The sequence below is a fragment of the Phoca vitulina genome, unplaced genomic scaffold (genome assembly GCF_004348235.1).
Source record: "Phoca vitulina isolate PV1807 unplaced genomic scaffold, GSC_HSeal_1.0 scaffold1, whole genome shotgun sequence".
NCBI lineage: Eukaryota > Metazoa > Chordata > Mammalia > Carnivora > Phocidae > Phoca > Phoca vitulina.
In genome coordinates this window covers 52171244-52186951 of record NW_022589704.1, presented here as the reverse complement: position 1 = coordinate 52186951, position 15708 = coordinate 52171244, and positions in this window count along the sequence as shown.

The following is a 15708-nucleotide window of genomic DNA, read 5'->3' as shown; positions in this document are numbered from 1 at the left end:
TCCTTTGGATTGATGGTCTCCATTGCTTTGTTCATTTATTTAAAATTTTTTATCCCCAGCTTAGGCAAGATGTGGGTATTTGTTTCTAAGGCTATTGGGATGACAGCTGCAGCGGACAATGGAACAATTAATACAACTTAAAATTCAAACCTGGAAAGTTGACAAGCTAAAGTACGAACAGAGAGATGCCCCCTGGAAGCCCTGTGTGGCAGGGTGCTGAACTTCCTGTGACACCGTGTGAAATCCCTGAGAGCAGGGACAATGCCACAGGCGCCATTCTCTGCTTTCAGTGCCTAGAGCAGCGCTGGGCTTCTAGCCCCAGGGGAGGAAAAGGGAAATCCCTTCGACCTGCGGCAGAGTAAGACAGTAGTTAAAACATTCATTTCATGCTGGAAACAAGCTGTAGATTCATTTAAGTGCCTGAACTTTCATCAAACCTTTTCTAAAATCAACATATACATGATTTATTTCCTCTAGGATAAAATGTCAGGATCTGGATACAATTAGCACGAATGTCCTCTCTGTCTTACTTTCCTTCTCAATCCCTCCATCGACAATTTCAGCAGATATTGAAAGGAAAGGCACGGGGCACCTGGGTGGCTCAGTTGGTTAAGCGTCTGCCTTCGGCTCAGGTCATGATCCTGGAGTCCCGGGATCGAGTTCCGCATCGGGCTCCCTGCTCAGCGGGGAGTCTGCTGCTCCCTCTGACCCTCCCCCCTCCCATGCTCTCTCTCTCTCATTCTCTCTAAAATAAATAAAATCTTAAAAAAAAAAAAAAAAAAGGAAAGGCACATGTGCACAGAGTACTAGAATATTTCTTACAAGGGGCTAAGAAGGTCAGCAGGGATTTCAAGGTCAGATGTGCCTTCTCCCATTTTCTCCGACTCTGAGGTAAAACACAGTATATAAAATGTATCACTTTTCAGTGAAGTGTTTGGCTTTGGAGGTGTACCACCTAAACTTTCTAAGGGGAAATACTATATATTAAGGCCAGCTTTCACTCATTTTTAAAGATTTTTGAATACAATAAATCTCAAAGCTTTTAATTTGAAGATGAACAGTTTAATTAAAATATTTTTCAATACATGAGGCTGTATGAGATGCCTGGAGAACCTAGAAATTTCTAGTTCTGTGGTCTAAATGGAAATAGAGGCAGAGGAAGAACCAACAGACAGAGAAAGTAGTAAATGAAATAGCATCACATGGCAGTTAGGGCCACAGACTTTTGAGAGAAAATGGACATTTTTGATATATCTGTTCTCAAATTCCTTAGCCTCTCTGTATCTTTATTTTTCTCATTTATAAAATCTGGATAATAGTGGTATGTTTTCTTTGGGTGGTTTTATTTACTGTTTAATGTGTAAAGCTCTTAAAAATATATCTTTATATTAAATAAATCTTAGTTACCGGAAGAGAAATAAACATAGAAATAAAGACAAATATCAAAATGGCAATTGCTTGTTAAATGTGATGAGTTTGTCTTGCCTCTAACCTCCTAGAAACAAGACGCTTATAGTTCTTCCATCCGGCAAGTCAGGAAGGCCCTAGATGGGTAACTGCTAGTGCAGATTCAAGGACTTGAAGAACGGGTACAGGATGCAGGACACAACCATCTCCAGGGGTTTGGTGTTGCAGCACAACAGGCACTCATGGGAAATGCTTGACCGCTCTCCAGAAACTGTGCCAGCCACAGCTGTAGGCTGACGTGGGAAAGGAAAGGGGTGGTAGTTCTCCTGTGTTTTGTGGCAGTCATTTACCATCTCCCCTTCACAGGTATGTTCTCAATATGACAAAGCAAAGCATATTTTTTCTTCACTTGATAATGGATTCGGTAAATGTCTGCCAGAGTGAGTGTTGAACTGAGCATACCCTATGAATGGACAGAGAGTGAGAACCGACGTTTCCACAGTTCAGAAGCATGGTTAGCTGCCCCAAAAGGAAGTCAAGTTTTGCTTGCACTTTGCCTTGTGAGGAAAACTCAAAGGGGACAGATTCAAGCAGTGACAGGGCTAAGGGGCAGTGTGGTGCTTCTGTAAGGCACATAAGACCCTGCCGTGCGGTAGCTGGGATTAGTTATCATTGCTGACACTTGTTGATGTTGTTTGAAGATTTTTAGTCCCCTCGGGTGTTTCTCCCCCATTTTCACCCCAATTCTAGTTCCTGAGAGTGCCAGAAACAGACATGGAAATCACTAGAGTGAGTGCCAGAGATTTCAGGTAAGGCTTCTAGGTCACCAAGGAATCTGTAGTATGTGAATGTAGTCTTCCTGCACACAGATTGGAATATATGTTGTTTTAATACTAAAACAATAAGCATGAGGTAAGAGCCTTTTTCAATATTCTCTGAACCATTTACAAAAGAAGTGATAGAAAAATGATTATAAGCTATTGTACAAAGGCGTATGAAAGGTCAGATGTGGGAATAAAGGAGTGGTGGGTAGGTATGTAATTTCCTAAAATCTCATATTAAATTTTTGCCCTAAGTAATTATCAGTTAGTAGATTAAAGGTTTTTAAAGATGTGCCTATGCCCAACTCATAAATTGTTATTAATTCTGGTAGACTAGACAATGATACCAATAGAAATGAATATTACCACTTACCAGTTATTATTTTAAGTTTATTATTATTATTTTTAGCAATCTCTACACCCAACATAGGGCTCAAACTCATGACCTTGAGAGCGAGAGTCATGTGTTCTTCTGACTGAGACCACTTACCAGTTATTTTTTAAATGGTATTTATGGCAGACATCCATTAGTTGACAAACCAGAGGCCTTGCATTTGCTGTTATTTTGAAAAAAAAAAAAATTAGTGTGCTAAACATAATTGTGGTTATTTTTTCTTCAGTAGAAAGTTTAGTATTGAAATTTCTATTTATGTTCCACAATCTAAATTTGTCTGAAAATTCCTAAATAACATATTTTATTAATACAAAACTGTGACTCTGTTTGAAACTTGAAATATATATACTGAATATATAGGTCAGAAATACTAAAAATGGAAAAAAGATAGTGTGCTTTATAGCAAATAGAAAGATAATATATGAGAATATATTGCTTTCAGAGCAGAAAATAATGACATTGTAGGTGGTAGGGACTTGACGGTATGGAACCTGCAACTAGACATCAGAAGGCCTAGTTAGAAACTTAAACTTAAGCAGGTCATTAAACTTCATTAAGTTTAGAGGGCCAATATCTGATTCAATCATCCCCCTGATTCAGTGATAGAAAATATATGACCACACTCTATATGGCAGTGTTCATCCAAGCATGATCCTCTGGGACCCAATTCTCACCCTGATATTAATATTTAGGTTTTAAAATTTACTTTATTACACAAGGGATATATGAAAATACGATCATAGAAATTCAAGCATTACCATAATATACAGAGAACAAAATGGAAGACCCTGACTCCTTTACCTCCAAATCATCCTTTCTCTTCAGTGGTACCACTATAAACAGTTTGAGTTTCCTTTCAGAAATTTTCTACGCCTGGGTGGCTCAGTTGTTAAGCGTCTGCCTTCGGCTCAGGTCATGATCCCAGGGTCCTGGGATCGAGCCCTGCATCGGGCTACCTGCTCTGCGGGAAGCCTGCTTCTCCCTCTCCCTCTCCCCCTGCTTGTGTTCCTGCTCTCGCCATCTCTCTCTCTCTGTCAAATAAATAAATCTTAAAAAAAAAAGTTTTCTAATATTTGTATACATGTATAAGAAATGTAATTTTATTTCACATAATTTGAATCAAAAAGTTGATTTCTAACTCCCAAATTCAGCTTATTGAAACAAAAGTTTGTTTTTTGTTTGTTTGCGCCGCCCCCCCCCCATCTTTCCTCCAAGGGGAATGTGACATAATTAGCCCACCAGTTGTCTCAGGTAGAGGATTGATTGTGAAAGGTTAAAGGAATCTGGGAAAGATGGAATGGGTTTTTATACCGACAACAAGGACAACAGCCATATACAAATGAATGTATTTCAGTTGTCGTAGTCACGAAACCCCATTGTGTTAACAAATGGGAAATAACACCTCATGGCAGCCAATCTAAAATAATCTCTGCATGATGAGTACCCCTGGCAGATCTGCCAAGATGCCCCAATTCTCAGTGTGATCACATAGATTTCATCGGTCACAAACAGAGAAAGGCACATGATTGCACCGCGAACAGTAACTGTGCTGCCAACCCAGAGAGCGCAGCTCAGGCACCAAGATAGCAGACTATCGCACCTGCCACTTGACAGGTGTGCACTAAAATTTATGAAAAGCTTTTGCAGCCAAGCCATCGGGCTGCTGAAAAGAATGGTGGATGCCTTGAGCCTTGACATTTATTACAGCTTTGCCAGCATATCTGTCTTGTAGAGTGTGATTTGAAAAACGATATGTCTAACCATGATCTTAATAAGCTCATTTGTTCCAGGATCTCATTGTACTTGTGCTTGCTGATAGAAGAGGAGAGGGCCAACAGTATAAATAACAGAGGCTTCCTCGTGAATGGCTTTGCTGATTTCAATATGGAGGCAGTCTGATGTTTAACGTTGCCAGTTGCCTATACCTCAGTGAGGAGTTACAAGGCTGCTTGGAGATGTTTCAAACTGAGGCTCCAGTTGTTTAATAACCGTAATTTCCGTCAGTGTTGTCAAAAACACTGAAATAAAAGCATGTGCTAAATATTTTGGCGTAGATGCAAATTTATTAATATTGGCTGGGAAAGATCTATCCATTTATAAAGATTCAGAATACTTTGTGTATTTCCTCATTTATTAGCAAAATAACCTTGGATGATAAAGATGGGGCTGTGATCTTCCTCAGTTGACAAAGGATAAGCAAGAGGAAGATAGATAAAACCAGTTTTCCCAGCTCTGTACAATGGTGAGCACACACATGTGTCCATTTTTAGTGTACATTTCTCTGCATAGGTGTAAGCCTTAGCTCACACCACGTATATTTGAAGACCTTCAGTTTGATAAATGTGTTTGCCTATTAAGATACAATACTTATTTAAGTGGGGTTAATAAAATAGTACTTCAGAAAGCATTATGTTAACATGACAAATAATATTTCTTATCTTACAGAGGACCCAATCTTGTTTTTCTTTCTCTGCTCACTGTTATCAAAAATATTTCATTTAATGAAACTATTGCCTTTTCTTTTCCTCCCTGCCTCTGTGCCTCCCAATCTTAGTCCTCTTGGGGATCAGCCCTCCTGGTAAAAATAAACCAAGAAATTTTTAAAAGCCCCAATTAAAAAATATATAAACAAAATTAGGACAATGACATAGTGATAGAAAAGAAGTCTTAAAGACTGTAAGGAGAAAGAAAACTAAAGCTCTATGCAAATTCTAAAATTTCAGTAAGATGGACAATTTCTAGGAAATATTACTCTAATGAACTTTGGAAGAAGTAACAAACGTCAGCAGAGCTATTGGTGTGTCCATAGCCATGGAGAAAACTGAAAACACCATCAGAATTTTCAGTTCCCTTAGAAGCGGGGGAAGGAAGGATCCAAAGCAGAATAGTTGTACTGGGGAATTCTTCTATATTATTCAAAGGACTGAAGATCGCCTTGGTAAATTCCTCCAGTATATGAAAAAGGATGGAATCCTACATGATTCATTTTATGTTAACCTGATAATAAAAATTTATAAAGATGGTACACAGAAAGAAAAGCACCCACCAGTTTTCTGGTATATGAATGAATAAGTTTGCAAAAGTCCAAAATATAAGTTGAATCCAAAATAATTTTTTAAAAATGCATTTTTTTCTTATAGGAATATATGACTCCTAAAAAATTAATATGTAATTTGATCAAAAGAAAACTATTTTGACCTCAAAATACTAAAAGCATTTGACAAATTCCAAAGTCCATTTTTAGGCCCAGCTCAAATGCTGCCTCTTTCAAAAGGCCCTCCTTGATTCCTTTGGCTGAAAATAATCACTACTTCGAACTCTATGACTGCATTTATATCTTGCTTGTGACACTTTTCATCCTATATCTTGTATTATAAATAATTGTGTACATACTCCATCGGATTTACTTAGCTGTAATTGCCAAATGGTAGAGATTCTGTTGTATTTTTCATTTCCCATAGAACCCAGGTAAGAGTAGCTTTTTCTTTTTTCTCACTTTATGCTCAACAAGAGGTGATACCTAAAAATCATGACACTTGAAACCTTCACACGGCAATTTTACGTTCTTATGATTCTTCAGTATCTGTCATCCTCACCCCCCATTATTCCAAATATAACCCAAATTTATTTGTACACCTTCCTCATAAAGTTATCTCATGTCATCTTTGTTCTAAATTCATTCCTATTAATTGGTGAATCTAATAGGATAAGAACATAACTCACTTGTTTCATCTTTTTCTTCAGTTGTCCCAACTGGGCTATGCAGATTTTTCCTTTATTGTCCCCTAAGGCTACCTCAGGCAGATCCTATAACTCTTTGATCATTTTCAATTATTAAAAAGTTATTTTTAGTTGAGCTCAGTTTAAAACATCTACCTCATATCCCATTTGATTATCATCTTATCCCTTCATCCCAGGAATACCTGGACTTTATTTTTTTTTAATTAATGCTTGTTTTATTTGGAAGGACCTTGAATTCAGGAAATCATTCTTGTATACCCTACTTACTGGGTTATGTCATTTCCTATTAGTGATCATCTGAGTTTATTCATAGTATGACCTTAAGATGCTTTCATATATAGTATGTGTTAAACAAATTATGCATAAACCCAACAATGTAAGAAATATTAATTTAGAATGAATTAATCTCTAAACTTTTCAAAATCCTTTCTGAACTTTTCTAAGCATTTTATGTATATCAATAGTAATTTTAATGTTCTAACTTTGTTGAAAAATTGACCTTATAAAATTACATTTGAAAATTTTGGGACTCCTATTATCAGAGATAATTAAGCAGGAACAGAGCAAAAGTCTGATATTTACATTCAAATAAAAAATACATTTATGCATACTGGTTGAGAGAAACCTCATTTAAGAACTAAACTCATTTGGTTACATTTTAGAGTCACTGAAGCACTTAAAAATACCTGTACCTGGGCCTTTCCTTCAGAGATTCAGGTTTATTTGGTCAGGACATGGACATCAGTATTTTTTTTTTTTTTTTGAAAGCTCCTCCAGGTGATTTTAATGTGCAGCTTGGTTTGAAAACGATCTAGTGTTTTCTTTTAAATCATTGTGGTATAAAAGATGATGAAATCTTAGGCCTTATTTCTAGAAGTACAGTGACCAGATCAAAGGAGAAAATCAGAACCACTGTAGTAGTCAGGTGGCTTTATGTCCTATTCCAGGTGACATGCTGTGAAATGTGATATTGACAAAGGAGAGAGAAAGGGAGTTCCGGAAATCAGGATGATGAAATGATTGTAAAAACCTGAAATGTTTATCTTGGAACGCTGACCTAGGAAAATTACAATCCATTTGCATTGCTAACACTAATAGAAAAGGCATATAACTTAGTCTGTGTTCCTCCAAAAGACAGAACTAGAGCCAACAGGAAGAAGTTAAGATGGTAACTGATATCAGCTCAATATAAGGAAAAAAGCATTCTGATAACAGAAGCTTTTCAGCCACAGATAGGCAATTTGCAAAATGCTCATGCAGAGGCCAAGTAATCTGTCATGCCATGGAAAGGAGGTTGGACTGTATGATCTTTTCTTCCTGTACAAATAACCTGAGAACATAGTGAAGCTTCATGAAATTTCTCAAATTCTGTCTTGGTGTTTTGGAGCTAGAACAGAAGAAACACCTGACTGCTTTAGCACTGGTCCAGTCTCTGGATGTAGTATACGCTGGGGAGAAATTGGTTATCTTTGTTGTTAGAAATTGTACTTGTAGATTTCACTTAGCTTTCTATTGAACAATTGATTAGATATTTTTCATTTAACATGGTTTTGTTAATTCACTGAAAATTTTCATGCAGTAACCCAATCATAGTATTGTGTGGTAATAGAAATGATCACTTACCTGTGAAAAAGAAAAAAAAAAATTCAGTCACATTTGTTACAGCACAGGAAGGCAACCTTTATTATTCTACTGGGGAATGAAATACCAGTCTTCCTTGCTCTACTGGCATTCCCAACCTCCATAAGTAGATTCCCTTATAGAGGGATTGCCTCCCTCTTGACTATCTGCAGGCCTTTCCTCTGAATACAGTCCTTGTCTCAGGACTCCTATAATTCCTTCCCTCTCATGTCTCTCTCCTTCCTATGTAGTTTTCCGTGTATATAGACTGGGGTTAGGAAGCTCTGGGATGACAGATGAGGTAGCAGAGGCACCTTGACTGTCTTCTAATAGTTTGAAGTGACTTTCATCCTTCCTCTCTAATTTTGCTCTCTTCAGAATATCTGGTACTTGACAAATTTTTGTCCTAAACCCTGGATCCTAGTAGCTAGTTGTGGTAAATAGGAAAGAACCTATGATCATTCTGTTAGTTCCTAAAATAGTTCTGTGTTTTCTCTCCAAAATTTCAAATCAAAACAGTGAAACTCTAATTTAGTCCACAGATTTTATTGTTTTGTCCTTAGAAAGTAAAAGAATATTGAAGAGATAAAGGGAACTCCAAGAAGAGCAAATTTCTTTTTTTTTTTTTTTTAAGATTTATTTATTTTTAAAGAGAGAGTGTGTGTGAGCGAGCTCGAGATGGGGAGGGGCAAAGACAGAGGGAGAGAACCTCAAGCAGACTCCCCACTGAGCACCGAGCCCGATTTGGGGCTTGCTCTCAAGACCCCTGAGATCATGACCTGAACTGAAACCAAGAGTTGGTCACTCAACCAACTGAGCCACCCAGGCTCAGAATTTCTAAAAATTTCCTCCAATAATCACTAACTATCGAAGCTGGGGGTAGTAAACAAAATTAGTTGAAACAAGTTGCTAAAGCAAATGAAAAATACTAATGTATCTTAAACTTTAAGTAAATGTTGCTCGGTAGACTATAGGTAAAACCAGCTTAATTCTAGCTCTTCTTCCAGATAAAGCATGTGTTCTTGTGAGATGTAAGGAAGGGCAATCTCCCCAAACTTAGTACACAGAAAGGCACACGTAGCCCTTGGGAGGGACAGGGGCTCTCCAGTGTAGCTCCTTGTGCTTCCAAGGACCCACACCAGGACCGACTCAGCTGTTGCAGCAGGAAAAGATCAAATTCGTGGCTAACCCAGATAGAAAGTCTGTCAATGATAGGCTTTTATCTGAGATTCTTTTTTTTTTTTTTTTGACTGATAGTTTCGCCTGAATACAGTGAAGCACTTTGCTGAACCTGAGGGATACTTGTCCAGAGAATTGTACCTTCTCTACTTTATACATAAAAGTGCCCCAAAAAAGGCCTGAATTCAATTTCACAAAAAGAATGGAAGTGTTTATATATGAAGTTTAGATTTGCTACTTTTTCATTGGGGGGAAAAATCACAGAGGATCCCATCTATGAAACACTTGCAAAGATATAATCCGAAGTGTTGATAGTAGTTATTATCTGCAAGATAGAATACAATTATTTTTCTTTTTTTCTTTTGCCCATATGCATTTTCTCAGTTTGTAAAATAACAAATATGCACTATTTGATTACATGCCAATTATTGATTCATTATTTTAATGAATAGAAACAATAGTTTAAATCATATTCTTTTCCTTTAGGAGTCAGTTTGATTTCTTTGATTCTTTTTGCAATTAGGTGACTTTTAACTATGCTAACTATGTTTTCTATGAGGATATGAAGATCAAAGTTAGTAAATTGACCAATACATTGAAGAAGCAGTTTCCACAAGACATAATTGTAAAAGCGATTTTATTTTGTCTCTCACAGTCTCTTTAAATCTACTCATTGGGCATTGTTCCTACCTTGACAACTGGATAAAAATTTTTCTGGTTACTCTTAGGTAATAGAAGTCATACACACACACACACGATAATCTCAATTCAGTAATTAAAAATGTCCGGTCCCAGATAATAAACCTTTGAGACTGACAGCATGCACAATCCAAATAAGGGAGAACTTATCTTTCCTCTTTCTTCCCTCATTGTGTTGTTGTTAGTTGGCCTTCATGTTCCTAACTGGGAGAAATGTGGAGACAGGAGAGAGAGAAAGAAGCAGGAGGGCAGGAAAGCTAGGTGATTGATTTTTTTCCTCAGACACTTGGTGCTCTGTGAGCCTGGCAGATTTTAAAGCTGTCCCTTTCCAGAGAACACATTGAGAGTGTCCTCCGATACTTCCGCCAGAATTGCCTCACAACTCTCTGTGATGCAGGTGCTGTGCTCCCCTCAGGCTGCAGCTTCTCCCCTAGCCTTTGATTTCCTGACTCTCCACTCCTCAGAGATTTTGCTATTGGGGGTCACAGTTGTTCACATCCTGTAATGGGTTCTAGGTCATGATGCTATGTCTTGCTACTCACTTAGGGATAGAGCATCTATTATTGTTCAGCTGCAAGAAGCAGGAAGCCTCATTTTAATATTATTATCACATATGGTTTATATTTTCTAACCATATGTAAGTTGTTTGTGGAGGGAGGTGATCTAGTTCATAGCTAATGGCATAGTGCCAGGTTGGGAATCATTGTTGCTACCAATTACATGAAAACGTTCCAAATTCTTTGCACTTTAACACATTAGCCTCTGTTTCTCCACAGGCTACCACAAGTATTTTCAATCAAGTTACCATTTATTTTACCTTCCCTCCAAATATCTTATTTCCTTCAAAATTTGGACTCGGGGATTTTATAAACACTTGTTTACCTTAATTCTTTTAAAATTCTTTTTTTCCCCCACTCTCCAAAAATCACCTCACATTTTCTTACAAAAAGTACTACATAAAAAACAATCTCTTACACTTCCTGGGAAGAAGATGTTAAAGCAGCTGGCCAGGGTGATGAGATCCATTCTTCCCCTTCATGAGGGGGAGGTCCCCTAGGGAAGGAAAAGAAGGCAGATGACCCAATCTAATCTCCTTGTTAAATGGACCTCTGGGTAAACAGACAAATGCTGTTTGCTAGGAGGAAGAAACCATATCACTAAAATGCCCTTAACAGGAGTCCCTGACTAAAGATTACCTATAATAGATGAAATCCAGGGTAAATGACATGGCTCTTTGGAGAATGTCACAAAGGCTACAAAACTCCATTGGGTATAAAATTGAGACATTTCATAATTTAAACATGTCCCATTATGTAAGGAATCCAAGAGCCTCCCTTTCTTTTCTGTTTTCCTGGGCTGTAGGTGCATGTCCGATGTGGGAAGAAAGGACCTAGGGACCCACTGTTAATGTCCTGGACCTCATTCTGTTTCATCCATAACTCCTGAATGCCTTGTATTCTTGTAATTATTTAGTAAAGTTTGAAATTGAGTAAAAATCTGAGTCATGTGAATCTTTTTTAAAAGATTTTATTTATTTGAGTGAGAGAGCGTGCACAAGCAGGGGGAGCAGCGGAGGGAGAGGGAGAAGCAGACTCACTGCTGAGTGGGGAGCCCAATGTGGGGCTCGATCCCAGGACCCTGAGATCATGAACTGAGCTGAAGGCAGATGCTCAACCAACTGAGCCATCCAGGTGCCCCCATGTCAATCTGATTGGACAATCTGATCCTGTGTGCTGCTTCCTTTCTTTAAAGGGTCATCTTGGATCCTCCTATATTAATAACAATGAACTCTTTCCAGGAATTTTGTTCCTACTTCCAAAATATGTCATGCTGATAGATTCTTGACCTTAATTTCAACTTATTCATGACTGGGATTATATTTCTATTTTGGGAAAGGCATCCAAATGCTATTTTGTAATTAACTGATTACAAGTGTTTCTAACATTTTATACCCATGGATGTTATTTAGACAATGAATGAATTATTCCTAATGAACTCTAAATTCATCCTTTTTTTATTTTTGCAGATTTGTGTCATTCTTTTAAATATTCAGAAGTTTTTATTTTGATTTTTTTTCATTTTCCCTGATTTTTAAATTTTATTTGATTTTTCTGGTATTAAGTCCTATACACAAGGTCCTTTCCCTTTTATGCTTCCATGTGTCTAAGTGTAGTTCAGATCTTGCTCTCTGCTCTTATTTGGAGACCCTACTCCTTTTCTTGATTGATGTCCACTGACTACACCATTTGATTATTTTGTCTTTAGTTTTCTCTGTTTCTTGCCATTTTAAGATGCTAATAATTTGGCTTTCTTTACCTAGATTCTCCTTCAGGAACAAATCGCTGAGCTCATTTAATACAATTGATACCAATATCCCTAACAACCACCACAGTGCTAAGTGTTTGAAGTTTTGGCATTCATTTCTGATTAGCTTAATTATAAACAAATTAAATATGAAACAGGTTCAAGAAACATTCACAGCACTGTTCTGGAAACTGGAGAGTACAAAGATTGTACTCTAATGACTATGGTAAGGACCATACCATGGTACAAGGCCAAAGGAAGAAATGAGAGAAGTAGAAGACACTGTGTGGTTGGAGCTGAGAGGATGTTGTTGCGGATGTGAGAGAGATAGTTATGCTACAGAATGGTTTGCAAATGCCCTTGGAAACACACTCCTCTGCTCTGCCCAGTTTCTCCTCCCCTCTCTAGGCAGTCAACAGTTAACTTCTACTTATATAGCATTGACTAAGATAAAGAATTTATTCAATAGGGTTTTCCTCCAAGGATCTTCTTTAACATAATAGGCCAAAAGTTTATAGATTCTTGAACATTTCATTATTCAATACTAAACTGAGAAATCATCTAAAGCTTCATCAATAAAACATTATCTACAGGGCAGTGTTAAGTGCTAAACTTCAGAAATATGTCTCTTCGCTAAAACAAAATAAGCAAACAGACAATAAAGGTTATAGACATTTAGCACCATGATTCTTATAGAACATGGTTTATAAAATCACGGTTTTTACCAAAAACACACTCCTTAATCTGGACCTTTGGGAAATCCTATGCACTATAGAATCTGACCATCTGTCACCAGCCCTGCTGCCATCACCCTGGGCAAGTCCCCATCACCTCTCTCTCACCTTCATCCAGCTCTGAACTTGTATCCCTACTTCTAATTTTGCCCCATTTTACTACTCATCAGAACAACTGGAGTGATTCTGTTGAAACCTCAGTGAGATCCTGCTATGTTGCCTGTGTTCAAAACTCTCCAAAGACTTCACTTCTCTCTCAGGGTAAAGCCAAAATCCTCCTTGTGACCATCAAATGTACATGACCCGTCACCTTTTAGAACTGATCTCTGGTATTTTGCCCTCCTTCATTCCCTAGTGGCAACACTGGCCACCCTGCTATTTTTTATCCATGTAAGGTCAAATTCTGCCTCAGGGACTTTGCAATTGCTATCTCAACTGTGGGTGCTCTTCTCCCAGAGGAAGCCTGGCTCATCTCCTCACTTGAGGTCTTTACTCCGGACACTTTCTCAGTGAAGTCTTTCCTCAACACAGGATCTAAACTTTAAATTCTTACCCTCACCCCTTACCAACATTTTATATCACTCTTGCCTGCTTATATGTTTAGAACTTTTTACTGTTTAACATACTATACATTTTATTTTCCTTTCTATTTCCCTCAGAATGCAGACTCCGTGAAGGCAGGAATTCTTGTCTGTTTTGATTACCGATATATCTCTCCAACGCCTAGGACAGTTCCTGGCACATTTTAGATGCCAATAAATATGCCTTGGATGAATGAATAAATTAATTTTACTCATAGAATCCCTGTTGGCATATATTTTGTATGCTAAATTATGAATGTAGTACTTCGGTTTTTTTATTCATTACACAACTTGGGAAATTATTTTTCAAAAAATTTTTAAAGTTTTGTAATTAGAAGGTTTGCAGTGTTCCTTGGTGTAAAAAAATGTTTCAGAGATGAAACCATTTCTTGAAATTCAATTAAAAATGTTTAAAGTATCCTAAGGAAGTCCAAATACAGCAGAATTTCTCCATCTTGCCTTCTGACTGGGATGTTGATGTTGTAACATTTAGGAACTTCATTAGTGACCATATGGCTGAATGATCTCACTATGGACCTTTGAATTAATTTGCATTTTCATTATAACTCTGCTTCTAAATTGCATGTATTATGTTTGATCATTTGTATACTCTCAAAAGAATTGGGAGAATTCTTATTTCAATGAAGAATATTTATCTTGAGGTAGAACCAAAATAGTCTGTGTATTCCAAATTTAATTTTTAAAAAATTATTTGATTACTAATAGAAACAAAAGCAAATTATTTGCTTCATTTGATATACCTCATACCACTTTCCATGTACTTTTGCTAGAGAACCTCTCATTTGGTAATATCATTATTTGTTCACCAGGTAGGTTTGGGGAAATTTTCAGAGAACTGCCATTTGAGTTAGTTGTGTCTCTCTTTAGGTTAAATTAAGTGTAGGGTAGATCTCTTAATTAAAAAAAGTGCCTGAGAACATCTCCCCAGTCTCTCTACCATCTCCACAACTAAAATCCTCTTAACTATAAGGTCAGGAAGTAGCTGCTAATGGGGAAAAGTATAACAAGACCGTTTATGGCATAGGGGAGACTGGCTGGCTCTTCCAGTCTGTTGGTCTATAGATTTGGTCAGTGGGGAGGAGGTAGTGAATTTGAAAAGGAGACTTAAAGTGTCCTGGGAAGCAGGCATTCAGCAATGATAGGAAAAGAAAGAAAGCACCTCCTTCACCAATTCCCTCAAGAAAGATAGAGTTTGGGATACAAGATGTTTTAGGGATCAATTTTTATTAGAGAAAGCAGGGCAGAGGTAGGATTGATGAGAGGAAGAAGTTGAACTATAATGCAGGCCTAACAATGCCCAGGCCAACCTGACAGGGAGCCTGTAGGCAAGTGTTATTTTCTGTGACCCATGCTGGAGTGAAATGGATGGGTCCTTCTCTCTGTGTCTTATTTAGTCCCTGGATGTGGATTGCCCTGGAAAAGGTATGACATTGGGTGAGTTTCCCTCTCACACTTTCTCTTGGATCACTCACCCTGGGGATGCCAGCCATCACAATGTGAGGTAGCCCTTCAGAGAGGCTCACTTGGTGATGGACTGAGGGACCATGTTAGCTCGGAAGTGGACCCTTCAAACCCCTGCTCCGCCCCCTCCCCCACACACAGTAGAACCTTCAGATGAGACTGCAGCTCCAGCGAGAAGCTTGGCTACAACTTCAGGAGTGGCCTTGGGCTGCTTAAGCCACATGCTGGTTCATGACCTGCAGAAACTTGAGATAAAATTTTTGTTTTAAGTGGCTAGGTTTAGTGGGGTTGTTTGATAGCAATAGTAACTCATACAGCTGTGGTAAACCCTAAAGGCAGCAAGTTCTTCCCTGAAGGAGGATTTGGGTGGCACATCTTCCTATCTATCACAATTCCCCCTTTCTCACTTGTATACACTTCTCTGTATACGTTTGGGGAGCTGGATTCTCCTGGATTCTGGTGGGCCTCTTTTCCTGAGGGGAAATATAAAGGAGGGAGATTAACAGAATCAACTCCATCTCCACTGCTGCAGTTGATCTCAAGACCGCAGTTACCGCTTTCTTTCACCCGAACTGCTTCTTTTAGATTCCTTGTATCCTCAGCCACCACCTCTGCTAGACCTGGTGGCTTATCTGGTAACATCAGCGAGACTCTCATCCAGGAGGCATCCAATCTCTTGGTCGCCATGCTTTTATGCTTAGCTGAATCTGCCTATTTACACTCACAGTTGGGGAAGGGAGTACTAC